This window comes from Grus americana, chromosome Z, assembly GCF_028858705.1.
Source record: "Grus americana isolate bGruAme1 chromosome Z, bGruAme1.mat, whole genome shotgun sequence".
NCBI lineage: Eukaryota > Metazoa > Chordata > Aves > Gruiformes > Gruidae > Grus > Grus americana.
Window position 1 is genome coordinate 40,733,282 of NC_072891.1, and position 16,803 is coordinate 40,750,084.

Here is a 16,803-nt window from a genome sequence, read left to right on the forward strand (position 1 = left end):
TCCAGAAAATTTACTCTCCTTCTGTTTGCAGATCATGAAACCTTTCAAGACAGAGCCCTGCAAGCAGAAAGCAGAACCGTGCCATTTTAAACAGGGTCCTTATACCCTTTAAGCACATTCACCCATCCATGATAAATGTAGCTTGGAGCAGCAAAGCCCATGACTCACAAAGCTGCAGCACGCACCAGGTCAGTTCGCCTTCCTAAAGGAAGCTATAGCTACTGATTGGGGTAATTAGGAAGTACCAATTCACTGCAAGACAAATATAAGCAAAGCCACACCAGTGACTACTTTTTCCTTTTGGGGTCAGCCAGATTTTGCTGGCAGGGCAAAAATTGTGTTACTGCATCAGCCTCCATCGCCTTCAGAGGCAGACTTAGGAAACCACAGAGCTTGCCTCAGCTGTCCTGAACAGCCACCCTTCAGCAGGAAGTAAGCCCAGCAAGTTTAACAACACAGCAAACCCTGTTGTGTTATTAGTGGTCCTAGACACCTGCCTTTCCTCTAATCCTCTTCCCTCAGGCTGCCAGGATTTGCTGCAGAGCGCTGAAAGGAGTGTGGTGGCAGCTGTCCCCACTCCTCAGGTCCACACAGGACAGCACGTCACAGATGCCAAACAGCTGCAAGGGTTGTCCTGAACTGGACAAGTCAGCTGCTAGCATCCTGTGACTTTCACATCCATCATCTCACATCACCTGCTTGTAGTGCAGGCAGGGAGGAGAGAGAGGGGAAGTTATCTGAGATGGAGTATTCAGGTCAGAGAAACTTAGACGACAGGGAGAATAAGGCTGGCCCTAATCTGTAGATTTTCAAATCATCTTTTGGTGGGTGCAGCTCCATTCTTATCATGGCCTTTGTGCACAGTAGGTTGAAATCCATTCCTTTTCCTTCTATGTAGGTGGGTAGCACTGAGGACTTGGGGCTTGAAACTTTGCAAGCCTTCCAAAATCGCTTCCTGACGCCTAACTATTTTAAGAAAGCACTTGTTGCAACTGCACAAGTAGGTACATGTATGTGTACAAACACAAGTTCCCTGCTTTTTTGTATGTATGGATGCTGTAGCTCTGTGTGCCTGGAGGCCACAAACTATTCTTTTTGATACTCCAGCCAGAGCATCGCTCCAATGTATGCTGCACTACACACAAAAAATTCTTGAGCCGTCCCAGAGGCTAACCCTACTCTCAAATACACAGAAGTAGGTTCCTGTTTGATCAGGGCTGTTGCCTGCTGTAACTCTTTAAACCAAGTGTTCAACAATTCTGCATTTGTTTTTAAAATCAAGTCACCATGGAAGAAGGAGTAGCCTGATGCTCAAATCTGCATCAGAATTTCAAAACAAATATTGAACAAAGTAAGAAATTACTCATTCATATTATCACAGGGTATTTCACTGATGCAGTTGGATGAAGTGAACAAAAATAGAGAAACACCAGCTGCTTTTTTCAACCCAGCGACAATAGGAGCGTCTGCTGAGTCACCCCTGAAGCTGTCATCAAAGCCACACCTTGCAGTATCTCCCCAATCAGTAAAAAACAGTTCTCTCCAACCAGCCACTTCCCTTCTTTTCTCTGGATTACCCAAGAAATTAATCAGATGCTTACAACACTGTGGCTGCAAAGCCTGACGGTCATTTGTGAATTAAAAAAAAAAAAAAAAAAGCAGAAATGTGAAACCAGCAAATGAATTTAGCAGAGTAAGGACTCCCGGCCCCTCTAGCACTTTTTTTATTTCTCATTCCCAGAAGGTATTCTGAGTAAGACTGTCCAGACTGGCAAGCACAGCAATCAGGTAGTCAAGGAAATGTCAGGTTTCCTCCTGACCTGTTTTCAAAGGAGGAAAATATTTTCCCCCCGGAGCTGATATCAGATGATGTTCCAAATGAATCTGCATACTAACTAAACGGGGCGGGGCGGGGGGGCACTCAAAGTGTCTGGTTTCCATGCTGCTACTCTGGCTTTCAATATGTTGCCTAACAGCCAAAGCATTCCTATTTATGAATGATTGCAAAAGCAATATGCCAGTGGTCCTTACCAAAGAAGCTATACACCTCTTTAAAGAGTGGGCCTGATTCTTCTTTCCATTACATGGCTTTACATCCATGTAGTACTACTGATTTCAATCAAGGCAATGCAAAGATTCTTCATTTCAACAAGAAAGCCAGCTTTACAGTTTGGATGAACAGCGTTAAAATCATGAGCCGTTTGCAATCTTTTGTTACCTATTAAGTCTTTGCTAGCAAAATACATCTTCTCTTGTACTAAATTACAAAAGCTGAGGTCAGTGTTAACCCGAGGAAAAGCACGGCAACTGCTGTCATCCCTCCCTCCCCCTCTACACCACCTCACGCTGGCTGCCGGCGCTGCGGGAGCATTGAAGGGAGGCGGCGCTGCCGCGCAGCGCAAGGCGGACACCAGCCGGGTCCCCCCGCGTTGTACCGGGGGTGAGCAGGAAGGAAAGGTGAATGATGAATGCAGAGCTCCCTCCAGAACAGTTTGCTGATTAGTTGCTGAAACAAGGGGAAAGGCCAAGACGCTGTACTACATGACATAGACACGAAGAGGGCTCTGCTGAAGTCAATAACCTTGGGGTGATTTAGATGACCTGGAAAATGAGTCCTGCTGAATTCAGCAAAACTTGCAGGAGGTGAAGATGCTGTGCACACACTTATATGTCACTCATTCCACTAAGCCTGGTCCCACATCACAGGACATCACAGGTAACCAGGGCTCAGACACTGGCTGTCTGTCTCAATACAGCTGTGTCTGAAAAGCGTACAGTGTGAAAAGCCTGTTTTCAGTTCCCTCCTTTCTAAGTATTCATGCTGAATATGACTGATACATCTGTGGTCATCTGATGCATCTTTTGGTTCTTGTGTCCTATTTGGCGTGACCTTTTTAGACTACCGATTTTGACTTGGAGGCCTGATGGCATTTAATACATGATTTTTATAATGTCTGAAAAACCACATGCTTTTGATTTTATTCAGCAGATCTTCAGCTATCTAATTTAGGCACTTTGTCTGCTAAGATAAAAGAGGGATAGTAGTTTGTAATGTGCCCAATGTTAGGGCACAGAAAACTTTAGTTAAAATATCTGCCTGAAACAAGCCTTCTCGTAATGCTCTTAAAATACTTTCTGCTTGCACTGAGATAAAGCCCTTAATTGTTAGGAAGAAGACTGTGTGCTCAGATTTTGCACTGTAGTGTTACATATAAGAAATGTCCACCTACACACAATATACCAAAAAAAAAAAAAAAAAAAAAAAGAAAAGGCTGAGTCCTTTACCATATTGAAAAGTATAGCAAAATGTCATGTGGCACGAGCCGTACAGAGACTGTGCAGCTCTGAATACCTTATCCTTCAGTTTCCTGTTGTCCCTCATCAGCTGTGTGGGAAGAGCTGACAGTGAGAACAGTGATTGGCATTACTGAGCCTGGAAAAAAGGATGTTAAGAGTTTCACCCCACACTATCCTCCTCCTCCCCATTCAATAAAAGCAAGAAAATGCAGAAATTATCAAGCTATACTACTTTGCAGCTTTCCTTTGTAAGCATCTTCCACTGGTAAACAGAGTTAGGGTTCTGCTTTCCTTTCACTCACATCAGCATCCTAAGGAAATTATTCCACCTATTAGTCAAAAAACTTTACGTTTTTTTGTGTCATGTCCTTAAATAAAATATTCTACCTATAAACAAAACTGTTCCACCCACTGACTCAGATATCACAGACCAAAGCTGTAGCTTTGTTTTCTTGTTTTTACCAAGTCATGAGTTAACGCAGGAGAAATTATCCCCAAATTGTAATCCTGTTTTAGAACTGGTTATAGCTGCAGCTATAAACCTCCAGTGCGTGAAAATATTCATACAAACAACTTGTCAAATTTCCCCAAAGTGTATTTCACTGAAATCACAGTAATTGTTAAAGCTTTATCTGTTTTGTAATGCCATCCACACAGGGCACACTTTGTAAGGACACTAGCAAAGTATGGAAGTGGTGCACACCTGAGGAATACTGCATGACAATTCCAACTCTCTGGGCCACAAATGCACAACACAAGCAAGGAAGCCTTTCATATCCTCATAGTAAGCTTATTTAGTATTGAAGCACCTCACATCCTTCCTATCACAGTCCCATTGCCAAAGCAGTCGCATCAAACGGGACCCAAAACTGTGCATTTCACCTAACTGTATTTAACAAATGAAACTTGTACAGAATGTACAGATCATAACCATCGTTTAGCAAAAAGCAGTGCTGGATGAAGTTCTATACACTTAGCCATTCTTTTAAGCCAGCGGAGAAGAACAGCTGAAACAAAGGGTGTTCTTGTGAATTAGAAAGCACAGCAAATTTCCAATGTTTTATTCTCCAGAGCCATCTGAAATGCCTTTCTATGAATATAGCTTCCAGAAAGAACACCTTTACCTTTTGTTTTAAGAACAGGATCAACTCAGTCACTGAACTGGTTTTCAACTACACAGGCTTTAGAATTGTTACATGGTTGTGAGGGTAAGAATCTCTCTCAAAAGCCTGTTCATTCACGTTTGTCCACAAAAACATTCCCACCCCTAGATGTCAGGTTGGGGGTTTTTTTATAACCATTTCCCACACTTCATGAATCCTGCTCAAAATCCAGAGTAGTCAAGCCAAGGACAGAAGAGAGACCTTTGCAATCCAGGCTGAAATCTGTTTTGAGTAACTTTGCATACTGAGTTGCTAACAAACAGCTATGTACCATGTGTCTCTGGTTTAGCTCACAGAAATCCATACTCAGATTTGCAACCTGACAGAAGAGGTGGGCACCACTTACTGAAGAACCTGTTCAGAAAGGAGGGATTGCTGTGCACTTGTAGGAACACAACTTTCTGGACCCTGTAATGCAAGTAAGAGCCAAGGCAGAGCTACAAACTGTGTCAACACCTCATCCCCGCATCCTCCTCCCTGTAATTTCTACACAGTAAGTAGTGAAGGTGAAAATTAATGTGACACTGAGCTCCATGAATTCTTTGAAAACCTTTACTGAACAGCCGCAGAGATGCTAACTGATGTGCAAAGCCATGTTGCCATGGTGGGTAGAACATACACAGGCAGGAGGCAGAGTAAGAAGCTTTTCATTTGAACCTGGGAAGTCTTACTCAGCAAATCCCTAGTTCCTGCTGTGTTTGGAGGTTTCACCCTCCACCATGACTCTCAGGCGGCAGTTTGAGGCAACTTCCCCTGGTAGACACCCTCAGGACTTTCTCTGGACCTCAGAATGATTTCTGATTATAATGGCTGGAATCAGTTAGCAATCCCAGTTAAAAATGCAGATACTGATTTGTGTGTCTCTTTCAGCATGCAGCAAAATAAGCAAAAAATTTTCTCAAGGAATTTTACACTGTGTCTGTGATCTCACAATCAAATCTGAATACATCCAGTCTAAATGCAATCCTGCATGACATCGTGTGCCTGCCAAAATAGACTTATTAATCATGGAACAGAAGAATTCTTGGCAGGTTTTCAAAGCTACTTCAGAAGTTTATTAGAATGAGGCGTTAAGTCATGGAAGGGGGAAAAAGTCAAAGACAACAACAGCACTCCTCAGCTATGTTAATCATTCTTTTAATAAGTTATGTGGCAGACCGAAAAGGCAAAGAGGACAGGGTAAAATGAACGTGCTACAGGACTTCTGGCAGAGCAGGTCCCATTTTCTAGCTTGCTGAGCGTATATTACAGCAGGTGCAACTTTTTTAGGCTTTATTTTTCCTTGGAAAGGGAAAAGGAAGTTATGGAAACAGATTACAGAATGTTAAAGTTTACCTCACCTCAACAGTCTTCATTAATAGATGGAGAATAGCTACGTTTTCTCCATATTTCTTAAGTATCTTCCATCCAAGGATCACAAAACAAATAATGAAATATTGATATATATAATTACAACAGTTGAAGTGCATCAGCATAATATCCTTTGTCTCCATCATGTTAGTCTTTTACACTATTTGCCTATGCTTGTGGCACCAAGGAGTAACACCGTTTTTCTTGTCTTTAATCAGCTTCAGGAGAACAGAAATCACAAGCAAACCTGCAAGAGCGGGGTAGAATAAGGGATTCCCATGCAGGTAGGACTCTGTGCTCTCTCTGTCCTGTTCACATGGACATGGAAGTACTCAGGCCCCTGTGAAGGACACCTCCCTTCCAATGACAGCATGGAGGCAGTGAGACACATTGGGACAGGGTTTGGACAAGGTCCCATTCACTCCTGCTCACACCAGAAGGGTCTGCTGAAATCTTGTGAAGTGTGTGTTGTCTACTACCTTCACTGGGCACACAAGCAAAAAAGCCGACAAGGAAATTACATGACTGTGTATGTCAAAACATTACCATTTACTGTTTCAACAGAAGCATGTTGAGCTTCCAGGCAGTATCTGGTACCCATTGGCTAGTCCTACCATATTTCACTAGGGACACAGAAACTATCCCAATCACTGTATGAAATAGGCTGGTAATGCACTTAAACCCCCTTACTAAGTATTAGGGCAAAATTCAGCCATAGGGAAATTAATCTGCTGAAGGACTTTAAAAAAATAACAATTTCTTTTGAAGCACCTTGCTTCACCCCTTCAATTGCTACAGCTCATAGAGCTGATTTGCCTGTGAAATATTTTTTTCTTTCTTCAAATTTTTGACCCAAATGAGCTTCCTAATCCAACCCACTGCATGCCCTTACAAACAGTTTGTATCTTTACAACTGAGAGTGTACGTAACCATATTGAGCTAAATCCATTCATAAAGGCACATTTGGTTGGGTGCTCATTGCACCTGTGACAACGAATGGCAGCGTTAAGGTTGTTCAGGTATACCAGGATAAGAATAAATGCAAGGCATTAAGATCCTCTAACAACAGCACCACTGCTAAAAGAAATGTTCATCAAGTCACAGTTTAAATTTCCTTATGAAAACTACCTTTCATTACATGACATTTTTTCTTTCATTCCCAAGGACTATTTAGGAAAAGTTTTTGCTGTGCAAATGTAATCATGATCAACTGGCTAAAGAACTACTTTATTTTTTTCTATTGTTTGCTTGGGTCTGTAACAGGTGGTATAAAAAAATCAGAATAAAACTTGAAATGTAATCTGATTACATACCACAAAACAACTGCAGTTATAAACAGTTCCAATCAACAACCCTGAAAATTGTTATGCATGTCTTCTGAAAATGTGTACATGTTTTTCCAAGTGGCAAAACTGAATATCCTCAAGGATTTCAAGGAAATGACACTCTGAAAACCCAGATTGTTCTTTAATTTGAAAAAAACTGTAAAGATGTTGAAGCTTCTTCTAAATATTACACATAGGACAGGGAGAGAAAATATAATTTCCAGATGATCTATTATTTATTTACTCTGCAGGAAAGAGAACTGTTAAAGAAAAAGGGTGATCACAGTAAGACAGCAATAAAGCAACGAGTAGCACCTTAAAGAGGACAAAAGCTACACAACTGGCACTACAAATTGGGGTTTTGACCTCAAATACTGCCTATCTACTGTTCAGAAACTGAATCTAACGTCATACTGCAAAGAAAATGGGTGCTTCTTATAGCTAGTAATCCAGAAAATGTAACAATGTAAATTAATTGTTTTTCTGCTGTCTGGCATCCAGTGAAATCATCTACAGCAGTTAAAAATGTCCTTGTGCCTTACACCTATTTTTTCCCAACATACCATCAAATAAACAATGATGATTGGTTTCTGAGAGACAAACTTCTGAGATAAGGTTAACATCGAACAGAGAGCTATAGCAACTATCCCTTCTTTCTCCTCCATGAGGTAATGTCTTTGTATGGTACTGTATTAGGACTCTTTTTTTCCCAATGTTTTAAGAAATATTTTAAAGTCATAACAAAAATACGCAGCAAAGCAAAAAAAACCCAACAGACCTAAGCAGAATGAAACAGGCTAATATTGGTAACAAAAGGCCATGCTTTTTGCCCAGGGCAATATGTTGTACAGTGGAAATGCAGTGATGACAGCCACCAGCCACATTGCCCTCCCTGTTCTACATGAATCATCTTTATCTTCCTCATCTTTACTCATACTTTCGATACCAGATCCTTCTGATGATAGCCTGTTTATCAGGGCCGTTGGGCTACGCAACTGTTTATTAACACTGACAAGAAAAGCAATGGTAACAGAAAGGGCCCCAAGGTCAAACTCAGAATGACTGGTTTGGGTAAATACTGAAACTATTGCTTCTGCTATTTGTTGCCCTGCCCAGACTCTCAGCAAACCCAGCCTTGAGTGTGATGGTAAGTGGTTGCTTGATAAAAATATGTTTGTCTCCATGTGGACTTCAGCTCTTACATCACTCCCTCCATCATTCTTCTAAGACTTCAAATGCACAAATTATTAGCCTGCATTTAATTTATGCAAGCATTGTGTTGGCAAGCAAATCCATCATGAGCTACTTGAGTGTTTTATCTCAGGTTTCATTCTCAGCTTGGCTGAATATGGCAAATGCAAGTAAGTATGAATAAGCTGTCATGAAGACTGCAGAAAATGCACATCATACGGGGATAGTTCATATATGGAAGGCTCTTGTTTGGTATACCTGATGCACAGATCCCTCAGGGAAAGCAAAAAACCCAAATAAACTAAATATGCTGTGGGGTTAGACAGATGCTTAGCTGGCAAATGAGTGTTCTAGTCAACGATCGGTTGTTATCATCCTCTGCCAGCCATAACCACTGTTGGAAAAAGGATTACAGGAGCACTCCCTTGTCCATTTCAGAATTGGTTTATCCAGCCAGGTGGTTTGAGTTGACCTACCTAACTTTTCCTGACAGGGATAACTCACATCTCATGGGATCCCTTCTACTGGCACAAGCCTTTGGATGGTAACCTTTGCTTGGTAGATGGTAGCAAAAAGCTGGTAACAATAATCTCATCTGGCAGAGAAATGTTCAGAAGTGATCAGTCCCCAGTTTAGATGACCCAGAGCTTCTGCGGATGATGGACCCCAGGAGGTGCTGGCCAAAGCACTCCACCTACCACAAATGTCAGGAAAAAGCACTGACAGAAAAAAAGGTCCTCCCCAATAATATAAACCCATTTCTTTCAGGTCTTTATAGATTAGCCAATTCTTGAAAAAGAATCTTGAAATTAAGAGGACAGTATACTGTAGGCACCTCCAGAGAGTCACTCGCTATCAACTAAAGCTGGTCAGAGCACTACCATAAAATACAACCATGTAAAAATACAAGCAGGTAGGGTTAGCAGTTACTGTTTTCCATTATCCATCATTCTGTGGGAGACAAAATAGTTGCAGTCCTCAAGGCTGTGAATCCTGAACAATGAATTCACTACTGAAAAGAAAAAGTCCTCCCCAGAGTAGGACATATTTATAAAGTAACTCAGTCATTTAATAGCCAGAAGTCTTTGATGAAAAAAGGTTCACTAAGATACAGAGATGATTATTTACAAGTACTTCAGTAGCACCACAGGTGAACGTGTTACTTTACAAAGGCTTCTTAAGGCAAGCACAGCATAAACCACAAAATCCCCACCCTGAGGAGACCGCAGTCTAAGCCCATTTATTCTTGAAAACATTTGTGGTACACTACAGTTCTTTACATAGCTTAAAATATGTATATCCTACTAACTACCATCAATAAATGGCTGATTTGGCAATCCTTTCTTGTCCAGAAAACAACAGAGTTGACCATTAGGATATATAGCTTAGTAATATAATGGAGTGCACAAAAACACTAATAAATATTTTCACACAAGTGTAAGACTCTTATTAGGGTTCAAGCAGTTAGAACTAGTATCTTTTTATCTCTCCCCCTTCTCTCTCTCTCCCCTCTAACAACTTCATAATTATTTGTTCCAAAAGAATTATAGAATCATAGAATCATAGAATGGTTTGTGTTGGAAGGGACCCCAAAGACCCAGGACCAGGTTGCCCAAAGCCCCATCCAGCCTGGCCTTGAATCTTTCAATTCAGCAGTTATTTGTAATAATATCATAATATTTCTAGCAGAATCTATGATAAAAAAATTAAAAACATAAGGCTAATCATAGATGCAATTGGTTAATCCAGGCATTCCTTTCTGCACTACTTTTGAAATAAGTAGAACTAAGTCCATCGTGACAAGATGCAGTGAAGTGACTGCAATGATTCTTCATTAGGTTCTCCTACCCGTTCCTCTCCCATTCTCAGCGAAGCACCAAAGGGTTTTCAGTTTTCTTTTTCAGCCAGTGCTTCTCACCCACTGACATGATTTCCACTTCTATCTCTCTGCTGATCTCCCATGACTGTTAGTCCTACTCAGACTTCATTTTCTATGTCTTGAGTTATTGTCTTGAGCTATGGGAGAAAGACAGACTACTATACTGTTGACTTTAGTTATGTCTGAACAACAAATCTGTTTCAAGCCTCTTCTACACCCATGTTGTCCTTCATCACTGCAAAATTGTTTCCCTGGTCTTTTATCTGGAAGTTACCTTTGTTTGAAACTTTCCAGCTTTGCTGTGTGATGTTCAAGTACGTGCGGCCCTCACCTTCTGTTCCCTTTTCAAATTTGCTCTGTAGAAAGTGATTACTACTATGATAGCTCTTCTTCCCCCTTCTGGCTGCACAAAACACTTTATCTCACAGAAAATCTTTACTCCTTCATCCACGCTAGTCGTCTGTTTAACAACTTCTTGAATTGATTCACATGCTTACCTTCTATGCCTTTACATCTCTCTTAACAACTCACATCCATGATTGTGACCTAGGAAGGAAGGAAGGAAGGAAGGAAGGAAGGAAGGAAGAAAGAAAGAAAGAAAGAAAGAAAGAGAAAGAAAGAAAATTGGTAAGTTTTAGACCCCAGAGGAATTACTTTCCATGCATCTTGTCTGTTTTCTTTGCCAAAGCGCCATATGCAGTCATGATAACACAAACACACAGAAGCGTACAGGCTGCAAGACGAGGCTTATCTTCTAGAGCTGTTGGTGCGATAACATGCAGTTACAGAAAATGGGAGCACTTTTTTACTTCAGGTAACTCTGCTACCTGTTTTCATTGATCAGTGAGAAGTGGAATTGTCTGTGCAATCTTTTGAGATGTCCTTACACAGTTATGCAAAAAGCCAAGTGATGCTGAACTATAGCACTTTGTTTCCTTTGGGGGGGGGTTAGGTTGTTGGGTTTTTTTCCCTGCACTTCCACTGCTTTAGCAATCCAAGTTTAGGTGTCATTTGGTATAAAGGGGAAGGAACAAAGCCACTTGAAAAATGGGCTGCCCAGGTCACAAAGACAAAGGAATTTCAAGTAATGCACTTACTTCACTATTCCACAGACTATGGGCCAAATGGCACTGCTGCTGCTGCTGCTGCTGCTTACACCAAAAAGTACCCACTTCCCATGGAAGTCATGACAATGCGTGTGGAATAAAATGCCAAGACTAATAGGCCAGAAATAACCTCTGTTCCTGCAGCTCTGTAGCCCACAGGGAATGAGATCAAAGCAGCTGAACATTGAAGTGGTTCATACTCCATCCAGGCTGCACCTCACTTTAGATCGACTAAGACTTACTTCAAAGAGAAATAAGCAAGGATGCAAAATGGAAGGAGGAAAAAGTAGACTGGAGACATCCTAACAGTACATTTCACAGCCTCATCCTTCGGAACAAAATAAGACCCTTGTCCCTAGTTGATTAAGTGGAACATCTTTCCTCCATAGGCAAGGCTTTCATAGAATCACCTGTAAAGATGAGGAAGGTAAAGATGATTCAGGTAGAATAGGAACGGCAATGTGGCCAGATACTTGCTTATTTCTCTTTATAACTTCCTGCCCCTTTTTTACTCCAGAGCCTTTCTGGGTCCTCCCACCATATCATCCACCTCTTCTCATGTCTGGGTACCCTATCTGAGGGTGATTTGCCTCTGAGAATAACAAGGTAGGGTAGATGTGGCAGAGACTTCACTATAGTTCCTTTTTTGCAAACACTGTTTGGCTTTTAATACATTTTTTGGAGAATGCAAATGAAGCTTCACTTGCTATTAACAGTGTTCTTTACTTAGTAGCTCTATGATGTCTGCAAAGAAATAACTGAAAAGTTGAGCCAATTAGGGCTTGCCAGTTGAAATGTAAAAATTGGAAGGAATTTACCTGCTCATATCTGGGAATGACAACTGATAAAACAGCAGCTGCAACAAAGGGGATGTTGCATAGTAAACCCTCTTGGTGTAATGGCTTTCTGATCTTTTTGGATCTTGGCAGGAGCAGAAATGTGCTTTTTGTCAATTACTGTGGTCTTTAAAACCTTTTCCTCTTTGCTGAGGTTCCAGACTCACTCGCTTTCTCTCCTGTGTTCATCAGATCCTCCCTGGAGTATTGTATCTCCCTATACTGAGATTAGAGAAGCAATGCAAAATTCCTGTTAGTAGACTATGCCCACCTGCTTTTTCAGCTGGATAGATGACTTTCAACACATTATTCATTTGTGTTGAAATTAATTAATTTTTCCACAAGTTTTTGGTCTGTCCATATTCTCGGCACAATATCTTCACCATGACATTGTGGACCTCCATACAATCATGTTAATGATCGTGTCTCTATGAAAAACTCAGCGAGGTTTCAATGTCTTTTGGGGTGACAGAGCACAGAAAGAATACAAATGTTCATGCACATGCTGGATGGATGAAGATTCTCACTTCAGCCACATATGAGAGAGTAGAGGAAGAAGAATATAAAGTGCCCTAGTGACCCTTCCAGTCCCTGATCCTGAACTCCAGCTTAGATCACACTCATAGTCGTACCCATCACCCCATACCCACAGGAGCCTCTCCAAGGGTTAGAGGGAGCTCAAGGGCTCCTTTGCACTTCCCCAGATGCCTCGTACCAGCTACTAACCCCTGCCAGACCCCAACCTGCCCTTTCTGTTGGCTGCAGATGGGAGACACCACAGCCGGCCATTTTCCAGTATTGACAGCTTCTCTTCTGTGTCTCTTCAGCGTAGCTTTCCTGTGCTGCCTGCCACCCAGTTTACCAGACAGGATTCAATGGTATTTAAACCAGGGCTAGGAATGATTAAATAACATCATTTCTCCTACACTATAAAGCTTGAGTCTCACTGTAATGAAGCTGTAACAGTGGTAGATCTCTTGATGAATGCTGGCCTAGACAAGTCTAAGTGAAACAACAGAAAGTGTTTGCGACTGTTCTGACAACTGATTTGCATTTACTGGCAGAAGGGTACAGTCTTACATTTTAATCCCTAATACCACCATTCTTTAATCTCATTCACTGTTTATGTAGTTGAGCTCTTAGCTTGATGCCCATCATCAAAGCATCTGATGTCTCACAAGGATTAAATAAACAATAATAAATCTCTCATCTTTCCCATCAGGTAGCAGCTGGAACTTGATTAGCAATAATTTAAACCATTGTTACTCTTGCATTCCCCCCAGGTAGCAAACAACTCTTGTTGACCAAAACATTAGTAAACAGGAGTATGATGAAACAAATCATCAAAGTAAAAGACTTGGGGTGTGAAGCCCAAAGCATTTATAGAAATGCATTAGTCATACCTTGGAAATTAATCAAGAATTTGAGGAAGGGGGGGCAGAAGGCTAGAGAGGCCAAGAGGTAGGCAGAACTAGCTGTAAATAACTTCCCTCAAGACAGCTGACTAACATATAGTGCATGAGCTGAAACTTGTTTATTTGAACCCTGCGAACCCCGTACAGGTTTCTACCAGTCACATGTTTTGGAGCTGGAGGCAGATGCAAGTGGCTAAGGTTACTCCCTAGTTACCACCATCAAAAAACAACATGCTCTCGTGCACCTTTCTACCAGGGGCTGGCACAGGGACAGCCAAGCAAAGAGACCTGTCCTTTAGCCCATCAGAAACACGTGGGTGGCAGGTGGGAATGGTCCTGGGGAACAGCCTGCACATCCCCCTCAGGTCACGTTCATGCACCGGACATTTGGTACGGCCCACGAGTAAGACAAGGAGAGGCGACTGGGACAGGCTATTTTGGGGTTTCTCATATATTTACTTGTTTCCTGCAAATTCACAGCTACTGAAGGGAAAAGAAACAAGGGGAATTGGAAGGGTGCTTATCTTCCTCAGCATCTCTTCTCCCTCCCCTGTTTTCGTTCTCTGCCCATGTCACTTTATCACCTTCTCACTGACGTCTTCGTTGCTGGAAACGAGTACTTCAGAGAAAGCTGCAGAAAAACTAGCACTGTGCCCAGTGAAACTGCCCTGCATAAATGTAAAAAAAAAAAAACCAAACAAAAACCAACCAACCAAAAAAACCCAAAACAAAAAAGCCTACCTCTAAAACTTCTTAGAAGGAATGCTTTAAACAGTTTCTAAAACTGCAGGATGTAACTATTTTATCAGTTTTTTGCAAGTCGACTTCTGGGTAGCAGGGATTCAAAGACCTCATCAATGAGATTCATTCCTCTGCAGATATTCTGTCTCTTTTAACATGTCTTCGTTATGAATTTTAAGAAGGAAAACACTAGAAGTGGGCACAGGCAGAAAATTATTTCACAGCATTAATAAACCTCTCACATCCCAGTACTAAAGGTGAGCTGTAATGAGTATGTCAAATTACTTAAAACTCCTGTAATGCTCTAAGCCCACCTCATGGTCTGCTCCTGCTGCAGCACAGGTCACCGAGAATCAGTCTGCTCATGTCTACCTCACTTCACCACTGAACTCAGAAGCTAATTCAAGTTAAAAGCTGAATGAATTTGGTTCCAGCTACCTGAGACAGATATCTTCTTCCTGAGATCAGAACATCTCAGGACACCACTGTTCCACTGTTACACTTGAAATGTTTATTCATGCAGGCAAAATCATGACCCAAATTTTAATGGGAGGAGGACAAAGGCTGTAACTAATTGCCAGCTGAAGTGAGAATAGTCTTTGAGTTCAGTGTACAGCAAGGTCAATGCAAAACCACCTTTTCACACAAATGCTCCTATCACTTGTGGTAGTACCTTCTTTCCTTTACTCTTAAAGTTATGTATATCACTGGAAGGAAATAAATACTCCCTGATGCCCATTCCTTACTGGAAGGAAAGGAGAAAAATAAGAATTTTGTCTTCTTTTCAGCTGGTCCAAATTTCCTGCTGAAAACTTCCCAGATTGAGAACGTAAATTCAATGAAGATGACATTTTCTCCAAATAAAAATATTAATGTCTGATTTTTCCAGAAGAAATGTCAAAATGACATTATTCTGTTTGAACTGCTACTTTGCAATGAAATCTCATTTGAGCATACCCAAATAGCAACTTGCAGGAGTTTCAGTACAGCAAAAGCAATAAATCCAACTATGAAAAAAGAAGCTGTTTTGGACAGTGAACTGGTTGTTCAACAATATCAATTGCAAATTAATGTTCATTACAAGACTGGAACTTTGTTATTGTTATTTCAAGGGATGATGTGAGTATTAGAGAAATAACGGGTCAATATCTATAATGCAGGCTAATTCAATGAGCTGCTTCAGGAGGAATATGGTAAGGCACAAACAAGTTTTGACTAATTATTAACTAGGTTAACATGACATAGTCAGTGTGTTCACATTGGATGAAGATATTACTCTTACAAAGTAATATGGATGTGTCATATCTGTGATACTGATTACTCACTGCTTGCAGACAGACTGACGGTACTTGCTGTTAAGTGCATGCACCGATTTAGTCAGTACACCCTAATGGATTAGGTGGAGGATATTGTCATACAGGGCACTGGTGATTCAAACATTGCAGCTTGGTGAATGAATTCTGTTTGGGTTTTTTAAATCATCTTCCGTTCCCTTGTGTTACAGTAACTTCACCATCTTAAGAAACTAGAGCATGAGCTGGAAAACCATGTCCACAATTTAGCTAGTACTAGCCCAGCATTACACCACAGGAGTCCCAAGTTTCTCCCCACTGCTTTTTGTACAAAGTTCACAGCATCAATGGCCTTGACAGCAGTTCTAATAGTTTTGAGAACCTCAAATTTATACCTGCAAACCAAGACTCTGAGGACTCAGCCAAAGGCTGCCACTTCTTCCGCAGAGTTTCTAAGTCCTGAGAGTTGCCAGAATCAGGTTTCGGGGAAAACATTTTCCTTTCTCCTGCTGATGCCTTGCACTTGGCTGAGGCAAGCCATGGCAAGAAGCTGAGGTGTCTCGACTCCAGAGCCACATCCCAGGAAACGGCTGTCCAGTGCCTTAAGGTCCCCAGTCCTTGGACCACCTGTACACATGGTCAGCCTACAGCCTAGATCATCACTTTTACTACATCTATTTAAATAGGAAAACTGCTGGTCTAAATAGCTGAAGATGGCTATTATAGTTCCTACCAGTGAGCTCTGTTGATGGTTCATAAGTTTGGTTTAAAGGAGTACAGCCTTGCTTTTACGTTCAATAGAAAAGCTTTGGATTTGAGCAGACTTCCAAAATATTTTTAGGACCGTAAGGACTACTTATACTGGTTAAAAATGACCTCTGAAAACCAAAGATTTTATTGTGGATGTATTACAAAAGAAGTGCTCCAAATTTAAAAGTGGAAAGAGATGACTGAAGAGGTTTTACTTGCAAATTTTATAATAATTTTCAACATAAGCAAAATGGTGCAAAAAATTATTGCTGACCTAATGTTTTGCTTTTCCACATCCTGTTGTGTCAGGGCCCAGTAAAGGTCAGGAAAAATAAATAAAAAAAAAATTCCAAAAAGTCTCCGACCAATTTTCAAACCTCGAAGGGATACAGCTGTAGTTTTACTGGGATTAAATTGGCTTTCGCTTCATTCTAACCAGAACCTGTTCAGAGCAGGAC